We start from the raw sequence: 14,046 nt of genomic DNA on the forward strand, positions 1-14,046 counted from the left end.
GGTTGGAGTAGATGGCCCTCGGGGTCCCTTCCACATATATTTCTATGATTCCTGCAATGCAAGCCCACACAGAAGAAAATAACTTATTAAAACCAGGGCCATTCCCTGAGAGGCGATGCTCTCTTGCGGAGGCACCCAAACGCCTCAAAAACACATCTCAGGCCTTCTCCCTTCGGAGAGGAGCGATGGCACCGCCAAACCCTCCTCCGGTGAAAGGGCTGTGTGTGGAAATGCTGGGATTGGGGCCAAGAGGCCTGCTCAGCTTCCCCTGCCAAGCCGGTTGGGCAGCCTGGTTCTCTCGGCAAGGGGGGCCAACAGCGGCTCTGCCGCACGGTACCGGATTTCCGCTTGGGTGTCAGCAAGGGTGACTTGCCGGGAGACGTGTGAGGTGCAGGGTGGGGCCCCAGAAAAACAAGCACAGTTTGGCAGCCGCAGGGAGGACTGGGCTGGCCCTTCGCCTCGGCTTTCTCCCTTCGTCAGCTGAGCAAAGGGCCAGACATCCCAGGGCAGAAGGACTCAGTGCATCTTGCTGCGCATTAATGAAAATGCAAAGCTTGGGCACATGATGGGGTCCACTCTTCTTCTTTCGCAGGAGCATGAGGTCTGGAACCTTATTTATCTGTTACTGTTGTAGCAGGAACCCCCCCCCCCCAACCCCAATCATTCTGCTTGTATAAACTTCACACACACACACACACATGCCACATTTCTGTTATAAATTCATAGAAACTCAGCCATACATTGGATTTGCACTGTTCCATTTTTATCTTAGTCCTGGTCAGCCATAATCCCTTCACCTCTCAGCACATACACAGAAGCCCTGCCCATGCCAACCCTGATGATCCCAGACAGAAGACAATCAAGATCACAAAGAACTTGCATATGGGAGTGGATTCAGCATGGACTGAAACAAAGGACACTGATCAGATCTTCCCTCTGGGGGCAGGAAACTGCAAACTCCCCTTTGTCTCCATGGGGAAGGGGGAAGGGAAGGAACCAGCCAGGTGACAAGACACTCAAGTTACCACCAACTCCTCCCTCAACCCCTCCTTTCTGTAATGTATGCATGATGTTTCTGGGGGTGGGCTTGATCTAGAGGAGGGGAATTTCAAAAGTTTTTATAAGACCTTGCACACTATTCTTCTGGGTCTTTCCTCTCTCCTGCAAGTGAGGGGAATACCCTGTTGCAACAGTTCAATAAAGGCCAAGCCTACAGGCTGCTGTTTTGCTCCAAGTTATCCTGGTTGGTGTCTTTGTTTTGTCCAAGGGAGCCCTCGGATTTTTCCTGCAACACTGTCCAACAAATGTTTGCATCTCACAAAGCCGAATGCCAGAAGATTCCTGCACCGCAGGGTGTTGGACTACAGGACTCTTGATGGCGCATCATGAGGTGATTGATGGCCACTAGCCAGGATAGATCTTCTCTGCCTCCACAGCTGGAAGGGGCGATGGCTCTGTGTAGCTCAGCTGGTGAGAGCCTGGTGCTGATAATGCCAAGCTTGCAGGTTCCATCCCTCTATGGGGCAGCTGCCTGTTCCTGCATTGCAGGGGGTTGGACTAGATGACCCCCAGGGTCCCTTCCGACTCCACCATTCTAGGATTTTAGGATTACCAGTTCCTCAGTTCCTGGAAACTGCAGGAGGGGAGAGTTGCTCTTGTACTCAAACCCTGCATGTGGGTTTCCCATAATAAGCATCTGATCAGCCACTGTGAGAACAGGATGCTACACTGATGTGAAGCCAGGCTCTTCCCATGTTCCTATGGAACCTCTAGGTTCCATCTAGGCAGTCTATCTCGATTCCTAGATCCTTAGGACTCTTTGGCCGCTGTGAGGCAGGATGGCAGGCAACATGGGCCACTGTTTTTGTATGTGCTGGAAGCCATCCAGTGTGGTGGGGAAACTCAGCCGGATGTGCGGGGTATTATTATTATTATTATTAATCCAGGAGAATCTTTTTCAGGGGCTGAAAGAGGGGGTTATGCAATTATTAAGGGAACTTAAAAGCATGCTTAGGAAGCCCCCCCCCCGCAGGCTTCTGAGATGTCAGGAACTGCAGGCAGAAAGAGAGACATGATTAGCACTGGGACCCCAAAGACTAGACAAAGTCCATGCCTGCTTTGAAGATTCAGCTCTTTCTTATCAGCAGAGTCACCTTATCAGCTCAGAAGGCAGCCTGCAAATGAGCCTCCTATCCAAGGGAGGACTAGACTGGTGGTCTTTCCCCTGCTGCCCCTCCCCACTCTGGGGTGTATTTTCTGCAACATGCAGTTGTTGCAACAGTAAGTGCATTGGTGGTGGATTTGCACCAGACCACCCAAACTCCATGCAAGCACTTGGGACCCTCAAGTCCCGTCCCCCCCGTCTCAGGTTCAGGCCCTGAAATCTTAGGGTTTGGGATGCTGCTGGAAGTGGTGAGTTCTGCCCCTTGGAAGCTTTTAAGCAGAACCTGGGAGGCCACCCGTCAAGAAGTCTTTCACTGCAATCCTTGCATTTCATGGGGTTGGGCTGAATGACCCCTGGAGGTCCCGCCCAACCCTACAATTCTATGACATGAGGTGATGCTGGACTCTCTCAGGTCCCTTCCAACTCTACGATTCCTGTATCACAGGGGGTTTAGCTGGATGACCCCTGGGTACCCCCAACCCTACAATTCCATGACCTGGCAACCCTGGCGCATATTGCCTGCAAAGCATGGCTGCCTATATGCATTCAGTGAACGGCCCTGAGATTCTTGGATGAAGGGCAGTATAAGTAAACAAAAGAAAGAGAAATAAATGAAGCTGGTTGCAAAGGGTCCTTGTGCACCCTCAAAAAGACACCCCCCCCGATGGGTCCAGGCACACAGGCCTCCTGAGCTGGGCTCTTTCCCTGGGAGGGGAGGCTCTGCTTTCCTGGGCTGGAGGGGGCGGCACCTGGAACTCCTTCCCCTTGCTCCGGGAACCAACTCTCTCTCTTCCCCAATTTTCTTCCTCAAGGCTGGTGCTGAGTCAACGCTTCCCAGACACAGAAAACGCTGAGCAATGTCTCCAGGAAAGGGGCCTCCTCCTTCCGGAGAGAGCCGGGAGCAGGTTCCCGCGGAGCCAGGCCTGGTCGGCAGCCAAGCAGCCTCTGCCCTGGCATGGCCCACTGCCCCCGGGCCCGATCCTGGGCGCACTGCCTCTCCCGATGCTGCTTCTCCCCAGCACCAGACATTCAGAGTCCTAAATAAAATGAATAAGGTTGGATGGCCGCCTGAGATTCCTGCCTTGCAGCGGGCTGGGCTAGATGATCCTTGGGGTTCCCTTCCAACTCTATGATTCCATGGTGTGTGTTTTTTTTAAAAAAGTTTGTTGTTTTATTGTGTTTTTAATATTCTATTGGGAGCCTCTCGGAGTGACTGGAGCAGCCCAGTCAGATGGGCAGCTTGTTATGGGAACTCAGCCCCTGGGAAGAGAGGAGACCCCTTTGGGGCTGCTTTGGGCCCTGATCCTGCAGCCAGGCTCTTCTATCCTCAACCCTGAGATCCCGCAAGGTGTCATGAGGGCCACCAACTTGAGTGGTTTTAAAAGAGGACGAGAGGAATTCATGGAGGGAGGCAGAGCTGTCAGCGGCCACCAGCCTCCTACTAGAAACAAGGTGCTACTCCTCATGTCTTTATGGAACTGCAATGCTCTGCAGTTAAATCTGGTTGCCCTCTCCTCATTTCAGGATTCAGGCGCCTTGGGGTGCTCTTGGCTCTGCTGTGCTGGCACCCATCCCAGACAGAGGACCCATCCTGACTGGCCAGGATGCCTGTTTACTTGGTGGGGCGGGTGGCGAATGTGAGATGCCTGGAGGGAGAGAGGGAGGGCAGGAAGGGTGGGGCGGCTCCCTCTGGCACCCAGGAAGTGCTCCAGCTGTGAAGGAGGGGGGCATCAAGTGGCAATGAGTTCTGAGGCTCTGGCTTCCTGGGAGAGGATCTGTGCAGCCATCGGGGGGGGGGGGAGACGCACCCAGGCCGCATGTGCGGAAGCACCTGAGTCAGGGGTGACGGGTTCTGACACGCACCGGCGCAGGTGTGTTGTGGAGAGGTAAACAAGGCACCAAATGCTCCCCTCTGGCAGGGGCTCCTGTGCTGCTCAGCAGGCAGAAATGCAAGAGGCTTCTCCTGCACACAGACACAGTGGCAGAAGCTGCACCTGTTGGTTTTCCGCCTGCCACAAGGCTAATCCCAGGCTGGGGATGGTTGGGAAAGCAATTGGAAATGAAACCAACAGAATCATAATTACATGACACAAATTGTACTTAATATTCCAAGATGCAAAAGAGCACCAGACTCTGAGTCTCAGGATTGTGGGTTTGAGCCTCACCTTGGGCAAAAGATTCCTGCATTGCAGGGGGCTGGACTAGATGACCGCCGGGGTCCCTTCCAACTCTACTATTCTATGGAAAGGCCTGGCACATTTGCAAATCCAACCTGATGCTAGATTGTGGGAAGGGCTGCAAAGCTCAGTGGGTGGAACACCTATTTGGCATGTAGAAAGGTCCCAGTTCAATCTCCAGGTATGACCGGGACCACCTACACCTGCTGCTGCCAGTCAGTGCAAGCAATGCTGAGCGAGATGCACTCGCTCTAAAGCCACCCTAGCTCCATTAATGTGTGACCCCAAAATTTTGGATCGCCCCAAACTGATGCCAACATTTTGGGCAAGCTTTGTACCGTTTTGTGCCTCCCCCCAATGGAGCAATTGACATTCCAACCGGGGTGACAACCTGATTTCATTGGCTCCAGACTGGTGCCAAGCGCTGTGCTGGTTTTGTGCCATTTTGTGTTGCGAACCCTGCTTTCTGCATCGGCCACAAAACTGAGTCATTGACACTCACACCAGCGGCCACAGGGACACCCCAAAACCCAACCTTGTCCAATTGACTGCAAAGGGGGGCATGAATGCTGTGATCACCAATAGTCAGCCTGGTAGATGAAGGGAACGCAGTGGATGTAGCCTACCTTGATTTCAGCAAGGCATTTGACAAGGTGCCCCATGATATTGTTGTATCATTGTTCTGCATGGGACAATGACAATAAAGACTATCATATCATGTTCAAATATATAAAAGGATGTCACATAGAGGAGGGAGAAAGGTTGTTTTCTGCTGCTCCAGAGAAGCGGACACGGAGCAATGGATCCAAACTACAAGAAAGAAGATTCCACCTAAGCATTAGGAAGAACTTCCTGACAGCAAGAGCTGTTTGACAGTGGAATTTGCTGCCAAGGAGTGTGGTGGAGTCTCCTTCTTTGGAGGTCTTTAAGCAGAGGCTTGACAACCATATGTCAGGAGTGCTCTGATGGTGTTTCCTGCTTGGCAGGGGGTTGGACTCAATGGCCCTTGGGGTCTCTTCCAACTCTAGGATTCTATGATTCTATGAAACATGGGGTTCATGGCACAAAATTAGCACCAAACTTTGGCACCAGTTTGGGAGGATCTGAAATTCCAGGTGACCCATTACTAATGCTCTCCATCCTTTGCTCAAAATAGTGAGGACTAGCATCTTGGTTTATTTTAAGAAAGACAGTGGGCAGAAGCTCCCATTCAGTGTGGGCAACCCTGGGCGTAAATGGCCATGCACGAGTTCCGCTCTTCCTCACGGGGGGCTGCCAGTGCGAAACCAGCTTCCCCAGGGAGCTGTCCCGCAAGGGGTGGGGGAAAGCTGGCACAAACCCCCAAGGGACGGGGCCAGGTGACCTTCCCCCTTCACCGGGCTGCAAATCCACATTCCCGTGTAAACAGCACAGGCCAATGTCAGTCCACATCAGGGCCCAGCCGGCAGCCTCTCTGTCATGTGGGGCGGTCACGTCAACGCTGCCCCTCCCCCCTTAGGTCCAGAGGAGGCCTAAGCTGGCCGCTGCTCATCTGCAAAACCCCCCTTTTTGCCAATTATTCTTCTTAGCTTGCCAAATTATTGCAAATCAAGCTGAATGAATTCAATTTAATTCAATTTCCCAAACCTCACCTTACAGGACCCCTTTGCTCGGGGGTCAGGGCTCCCTCCAGGACGCAGCAGCCACCGGCTTCCTTTCCCAGGGGAAAACAACCCCCCCACCTGAGACCCCCCAGGCTGACCCACAACACCCCCCCCGAATTCTTACTGACTGGCTGAGGCATAAACATTGGCAGCTTCTCCCAGTGTGGGAAGATGGGCAGGCTCCTCTAAACTGCCTTGGCTTCCTCCTAGGGAAATCAAAGAAATCACAGAAGTCCAACCTCCTGCAATGCAGGAACAGGTAGCTGCCCCATGCAGGGATCGAACCTGCAACCTTGGTGTTATCAGCACCAGGCTCTCACCAAGAGAGCTAGAGAAGGAGGGGAGGGGTGCAGCAGCCCTGAGCTGAACTCTCCTTGCTGCCAAGGCATGGCCTCACAGAACAGTGGAGTTGTGAGGGACCCCCAAAGGCCATCCAGCCCAACCCCCTGCAATGCAGGGATATTTTGCCCAATGCTGGAATCAAACCCACAACCCAGAGATCACTGAGGTAGGAAGTGCCTCCTGATCAGGCCAAATGGAGCACATCCAGCCCAAACTCCTGCCCTCACAGTGGCCAACCAGATGCCGTTATTGACATCCTGGAATAGTAGAGCTGCAAGGGATCCCGAGGGTCATCTAGCCCAACTCCCTGAGATTCCTGCATTGCAGGGGGTTGGACTAGATGACCCTCAGAGGTCCCTCCCAACAATTCTACCATTCTGTGATTCCATCTCCTCATGTGTGTTTGTGAGTCACAGCTTGAGGCAGAGTCAGCTCTCTAGGTTCCCAGGCTCAGTGGCCAATTTTATAAATAGCAGCCGGGGATTCCTGGAAGGCACTCATGGGTTTAATTGGGGAGGCAGGTGCTTCTCCCATGCCTGTGAGGAACCGGGTGACGGGTGGAAAGAGACCCCGAGGGAAGTTGGCAAGGCGCCCGTTTCTCCCCTCTGCGCAGCACCTCCCCAGGGGTAGTGATCGAAACACCCTGAAGCCATTAGTAGAGCCTCCATGTTCAGGAGCTGCCTGCTGCAGAATGCCAGCTTGCAGGGGGCAGAGGAAAGGCGGTCTTGCTCATGGGCTTCCTGCTGCTTTGGATCAGCCCCCGATCTGGGTATGTAAGTGGGGCAGCCCCGTAGATCAACAACAACAACAACAACAAACACAACAAATTATTATTATTCTTAGCCAAATCCTGGCATTCCCTGCCCCTCTCAGGGTTTGGGACAAGGTGGTCTCCCAATCACTGCCCTGCAACATTTGCTTTTGAATCTCTGATGCTGCACAGAATGGAGAATCGAAGCTGCCCCGTTCCAACGGTCCATGTAGAGCAGTGCTGTCTGCACTGGCTGGCAGCATTGGCTATCTAGGGTTTCCGAATGGGGACAAATCCCAGTCCTGCCTGCAGTCCTACCAGGGATTGAACCTGAGGCCTTCTGCATGCCAAGCAGCTGCTCTGCAATGCTCCAGACCTCATGCTCCCAAACCATTTTTGATTTAAACAGAAACGCAAGAAGCTCAGAACATCTCTACACTGGTGGGCAGCAGCTCTTTGATATTTCTGCCTTGGGGCAATTCCAAGCCTTGCCAGGGACTGAAGCAAATACATTCTGCATGCCAAGCAGGTGCTCTCCCCACTGGACTATGTGACTGTCTCTGCCCCAAAGAAAAGACAATCTGCCGCTGCAGTTCCCACCATGTTGCAGAGCCCAGCCAGGTGATTCACCGCAAAGGATTCTTCCTCGCCTTCTTTAGGGATCCCGTGCCCAGGAGATCTGGGAGCCTCAGGCTCTCTCCACAAAGTACGTAAGGCCCCGAGCGCACACACGCAAGCGGGGTGACGAAGGCCAGCTGGCATGAATCCTGCTGCTGACTTGCCACAGAAGCTCTCAGCCCTGCAGCAGCAGCAGCAAGGAGGAGGAAGGGATCGTGGGAAACTAGATCCAATGCAGATCCCGGCCGTCCTGGCAGGGTTGCGTCAGGGTATGATCGCACATGCTCTGGACAGATGCCAGAACAAGGCACAGGCTGAGGACACGCCATTCCTTTGGAGCATGTCCAAAGTGCATTCTTTCTTTCTCTCCAAAGAATCCTGTGCACTGAGTGAACAACAATAACAGCAACAGCAACAACAAGTCTTAGCAACCTGATCTCCAAGAGGCCTAGTCCCCTGCAAGGCAGGAATCTGCAATACAGATCAAGTGAAGTGAAGTCAAGTCCTCATGCTTCTGATAAAGGGTGGATTTAAATGCAGCCAGCTGCTCATTGCCCCTTGTAGAACCATAGAATCCAGCATTGGAAGGGACCCCCAAGGGACATCTAGTCCAGCCTCCTTCAGTGCAGGAATCTCAGCCAAAGCATCCAGCTCAGCAATCTCCCACCTTCGGCATTCCTTCAGGGTTGCAGTTGGGGGGTTCTTCCAAGCCCTGCCAGGAGGCGCCCCAAGGGATCAAACCTTCTGCATGCCAAACAGCTGCTCTGCTCTCCTCCACTGCCAGAGGATCAGCCGCTGCAACAGAGCATTTCTTGTGCCTAAGCAGAACCAGATGTGTGTTTTCCTATCTGCTGGTTTCTCATGAGACGCTGGGCGGGAAGGAATGGCCGTCTGGGCCTCTCGCCCACTGACCGCACAGCCTCCCAGCTCAGCCGCGGGACAGAGAGGCCGCAGAGCCCATGCAGGGGTCTCCCGAATCCACTGCCCCACCACGCCCCTGCTGCCTGAGTCAGGGCGTCTAGCCGGATGGGGATGTCCAGGTCTAGCTGTGGTCAGAGGAACGGATTCCCTGGCATGATAAGCTCAGACAACAGTCATCCCAGCTGGGTGACTTTCTCTCAACTTCATTCAAATGACCAAAGGAAGTCCTTCTTTATTTTGCACACAGCGAAACCCTGGAACTCCCTCCCACAGGAGGCAGGGAAGACTGCCAGCCTGGGTGGAGGAGGAGAGGGCTATTAGCCATTGTTGTTGTTGTTGATATACTGCCCTCCATCAAACAATCTCAGGGAGGTTCACAATGGCTCTGCTGTCACCTCCACAGTCTGAATGCTGATTGCTGGAAACCACAGGAGGGAAGAGCTGCTCTTGTGCTCGGATCCTGCTCACGTGTTTCCCATGGTGAGAAGGGGAGGCTGGGAGAGATGTCCCCCAGGCCCAGAGGCAGTCTATCTGGAGTCCTGGGTTCTGTGGGGTATTTGGCCCCTGTGAGCCCAGGAGGATGGACCAGATGGGTCCAGGCTTTTCCGAAGTTCTCCTGCTCTTGACCTGCCCTGGGGGTGACGAGGCTTCCCTGCTTCCACCAGCTGAGCCTCTGGGCTCTGGCAAGTGACGCAGCTGGCTGCCTGGCTGGATGAGTCCTCTCTTTTCTTCTCCGCCGCCCACCCAGTCTGGCTGCAGCCGAACCCCAGACATCTCTCAGGCCAGAGACTCTGAGCACCAAGCAAAACCCTCACAGTCGCCGCCTGCCAGGGTGTCTCCACTGCAGACAAGCCACTTCCTCTGGGGAGGCTGCAAAGAGAGCCCCCCCCCCCCCGCAGCCAGGCCCCATTTTGGGGCTCCTCCAGCCCCACTCCAGACTTGGCACATGGAGAGTGAGAGGGTGGGATCCAGACAGCTGTCTAGGAACAGGCTGCCTCATAAAATCCTCGGCTTGTCTGAGCTTTGGCGGCCGCTGGCTTCCAGCCTAGAAGACCCAAAGGCAGGCAGGCAGGCAGGCAGGCAGGCTTCTCACAGCGCAGGAGTGTGGGGTTTGTGGGGGGAGTGCAATGGACACAACGCTGGGCCTGTGGGCAGCGCAGGGAACTGTGCCGAGTCTTTCATTGCAACAAGCACAATGCTGAGATTCCTGCCCTGCAGGGGGCTGGACTAGAGGACCCTTGGGTACCCCTCCCAACCATACAGTTCTATGACCAGGCAGCCCTAGCATCTCCTTCTTCCCTCTTTCCGCTTGCATATTCTGCCCGTTTCTCCTCTTTATTCTGTGCAGGCCCCTTGTGCTCCCTCTCTGCTCTTCTTCCACATGTGCAGAGCATCAGAGCATTCCTTGGATCGAAGGCTGTCACTCAGAGTTCCTGGATGAACTGCAGGCGCTTCAGGTGGTTGAGTAATGCGCCCAGTCTTCAAGAACCTTTGCATGAGTAACAGCCAAGTGACTGCATTCAAGCAACGCAGACCATGGAATGCAGAACTTGTCTCACATCAGACCAACCGCTCATCAGCATCAGCATTGCCTGCACTGGCTGGCAGCAGCTCTTTGGGATTTCAGACGGGGGATCACGCTATTTCCAGCACTGCAGGGACCTCAGACCTCTCTATCCCCCAGCTTCAGATTAAATCACAGTCCACAGCAGTGCAGGGAAAGGACGTCTTATCCCGAGTGGGTGGGTGGGTGGCCTGGCTGCTGCCTATGTTCTTATTCATTCTGAACAGTGAGGACTAGACTCTTTATGCCCTTGCTCAACGCTTTGCGCTGCATCGTATTGGAGGCAGCAGGAGTGAGTTCTCCATTTGCCAGCAAGCCTCTGCAAATTAGGGAGAGCTTTCTGGCAGCAAGAGGGAGAGCCAAATCTTCCAGCTCTCACACTCCTGAAATGAGGGGACTAAAAAGTTGTAATGTGACTTGGGGATTTCTAAGATATTTGGGTTAAATGAATAATTGAGAAATTCTGCAGGGCACAGCAGATGCTCTCCGGAGTTTGGCTGATCAAGACCTGGGCAACTCTTGGGTCCCAGCTGGGATGCAGAATCTGCCCCATCACCCGAGATGAAGAGGAGGAGGAGGAGGAGGAGGATGGCCAGCCTCTCTGCTGGCCTGCAGATCCTGCTGGGCCGAAACCAGGCAGCAGCCGGAGGACTGAGTCAGCAGTTGGCAGGGGCCCAGGCTGGGCAGGGAGGGACAGAGGGAGGAGGCAACGTCCTCTGCTCTCTGCTTTGGGCTCCGAAATCTGGGCAGATGGGAGGTTGTGGGTGAGGCTGGCCTGGGTGCAAATGCTGCGGGCAAGCAGCTCCGCCCTTAACCTGCACAGGCTCTGCAGGGAAGCAGGTCCCCGGAAACGCAGGTGAATCCTCGGCAGGACTGGCTTTGCCAGGCCCTCCCTGGCTATGGCAGGTCAGGAAAGGGCACCCCAAAGACTGAGGGGAAGATGGAGAGACGCCTTGAGAGGAACGGGGTGCAGCGTTAGGGGAACAGGCGAGGGAGAGGAGATGCCAGGCATGGAAAGGGTGGACAGGGAAAATGCTGGCCTCTGGGAGGACAGGATGTTAGATGGAACCCCTTTGAGCCGGACCCATAGACACCTGGCCTGGTATTTTTGGAAGCAATTTGCAGAACACACCCACCCACCCACCCTGATCTGCCCATCAAGTCCAGAGTCTGAAAGGGCCCAGCTGCACCACTGTGGGAACTCCTGGCAGAGGATCAGGGTGTGCAGAGAGGCAGCTGCCTGGCCTGTGTTTGCTGAGCGCTGGAGGGAAGAGCGTGTGCCCAGGAGGGAAGGGAGTGTCCCAGCCGACCTCTGCCTGGCCACCTGCGCCTGCTCTGGCCCCCTGCCACAGGGAGTGGGTGCTCCCAGGAGGGCAGGCCAGAGGAGGAGGAATCCTAGAGTCCTGGAGTTGGAAGGGATACCCGGGGGTCATCTAGTCCAACCCACTGCATGGAGGACCATCTGAGGAGGAGGAAGCACCCATAAATGTTAGGGGGCCCTTTGAGCAAAAGAAGAAGGCAGGGGCGGTGCCAGTTTGCATATGAGATATTTATAGGGATGGATGTATTGCTGTTTTTTTTGGGGGGGGTGTGAGCGCATTTTGCAGAATGGGGACCCATCCTGTCCAGGACCCTGTCCTCACTGGACCAGACATCTCAAAGGGAAACCTGCCAGTGGGTTGTGAGAGCAGCAGCCTCCTCCTGCTCTTGTTCTCCAGCGTTGTAAGGTAGACCATCTCTGTCCAAGGAGGCTCTGTAGCGAAATCGCAAGAAACTTAAGGAGAACCCAGAAGCAGCAGCAGCAGCAGCTGGATCAGGCCAAAGGGGACATGTCCAGTCTGGCATCCTGTCCTCCCAGTGGCCAAACACCCCTAAGGACCAAGGAATAGGGATAGATTGCCTCTGGGTCTGGAGGTTCCATAGGGCAGAAGAAGAGTCCAAAAGGGGGCCCATCCAGCCCAGTCCCAGATGCCCCTAATGGGAAACCCACAAGCAGGATGCAAGGGCACTTCTTCCCAAGGATTAATTATTTCAAAATGTGTTTTAAAATATATTTTCAATAATAATAATAGTTATTATTCATACCCTGCCCATCTGGCTGGGCTTTTGTAGGCTGCAAATGACAGGCGGGAGAAACCCCCAGATTTGCAAGAAAGGTACATAAAACAGCCATAAAACTGTGCTTATTCCGATTATCCCAAGTCTCATAGTGTGGGACACAGAGTTTCCAAGTTCCTGCTCCCTGATCTTCCTGCCTTGCAGGAGTTGGCCTTTTAGCAGTTCTCAGTGGTGAATTGGGGGCCTCTTCTCCCCCTTTCTCTCTTCCATAGCCCAGTCTGGGGGGAAAGTGTCTAGTTTTTGTCTCCCTCCATGGAAGCAGACCTTGGGGGTCTGGCGTATGTCTTGGGGGACACAGGCTCAGAAACCAGATGAAGTAGTTTCAATACCATCAAGTAGGGCTTTCGATGCCCTTTGCCAAATCCTTCCAAAACAGCTTGCAATTCCTCTTTTTTACTATGATCCTATAGACTCATAGAATCATAGAGTGAGAAGGGACCCTGAGGGTCATCTAGTCCAACCCCCTGCAGTGCAAGAATATGCAGCTGTCCCTTATGGGGATTGAACCTGCAATCTTGGTGTTATCAGCACCACGCTCCAACCAACGGAGCTATGGATTTGCCGCTGCAGTTCCCTGTCCCTTTTCCCCAGAGTGCACGGCTGGGCTTGCTTCCTCGAGTCGCCTGGGCCTCTGCAGCGGCCAGTGTTCAGCCGCTCTCACCTTTGCCCCCAGGCTGGCCTTTGCAGCAGGTGACTTGGTCTGGTGACTCTTGGGGCGACGGCCAGCTTTGAGAAGATTTCGGGTGGGGTGAACTTCCTCCCTGGGTCTCTCCCATCTCCTGACTTCCCCTTCACATTCTTCTCCCCCCAAGTGATGTCCTGCCCAGCCCCACTCGCTGACAAACGGTGGAGGGGTGTGGGTCAGGCCGCTCCCTGCCAGTAGGTTTCCGAGGAAATGGCTCCCGCGAAGGGGTCCTGGGGGGTCCCCGACAGGGTGGTGTTGGGGGGAAGTGTGTGGCTTGGCCTCCCTGCCCAGGGAGGGAAAGGGCGAGGGCTCAGCTGCCCAGAGTGCAGAGGGGGCAACCCCCCAGGCGTGGCTTCCAAGGCACATGTTCCCGGTCTGAGTGCTCAGCCCAGGGGGAGAGGACATAATTTCAGTGTCGCCAAAGGGGCCTGTCTAGGCAAGTACACCGAAGGACCTAGAAATCCAGATAGACTGCCTCTGGCCCTGGAGGATCCTTGAGAGCCTAAGGAGAGCATGCTGGATCAGGCCAAGGGGACCAGCCATCCTTCCTCACAGCGGCCAAGCAGACCCCCCAAAGAGCCACTCTCTCCACCTGCAGTTCCAGCAAGAGCAGCAGCTTCCTCCTGCTCTTGTTCTCTGACGTTCCAAGATAGACTGGCTCTGCCCATGGAGGCTCCATTTAGCCTACCTAGCATTTAGCACAATCCCACCTGCACCCCTACTCAGAAGTAAGCCCCCTCCCAAACTCACTTCTTTTCCTAGGTGGGCGGGAAGTGTTTTGTCGGCTCCTATTTTTCACGTTTGTGATTCCTGAGTAGCAGGGGGTTGGGCTGGATGTCCCTTGGGGGTCCCTTCAAATTCTACAGCTCTGTGATTTATCTTCGATTAAAGCGGGGGGACGACTCCAAATTCACAGTTTTGCAATAGCTTTTGTTAGGAGTACGAACCCCAAATGTCACAAATGTTCTGAGAAGTTTTTGGCAGGTTGAGATCTGTTTTATAAATAGCCAGGAATTTGGCAGGACAGATTCTTCCAACTGCGTATTAAAAACAGTTTTGAACT

The 14,046-nt window shown here is 54.2% G+C and overlaps 1 long non-coding RNA gene across 1 annotated transcript in view; it reads left to right on the top strand.

Annotated features, from left to right (window-relative positions):
- LOC309361024 overlaps positions 1–14,046 on the top strand; it is a 215,087-nt gene that overhangs the window by 85,240 nt on the left and 115,801 nt on the right. The window lies entirely within an intron of this gene.

Source organism: Podarcis melisellensis, assembly GCF_964234715.1.
Source record: "Podarcis melisellensis genome assembly, chromosome: 18".
NCBI lineage: Eukaryota > Metazoa > Chordata > Lepidosauria > Squamata > Lacertidae > Podarcis > Podarcis melisellensis.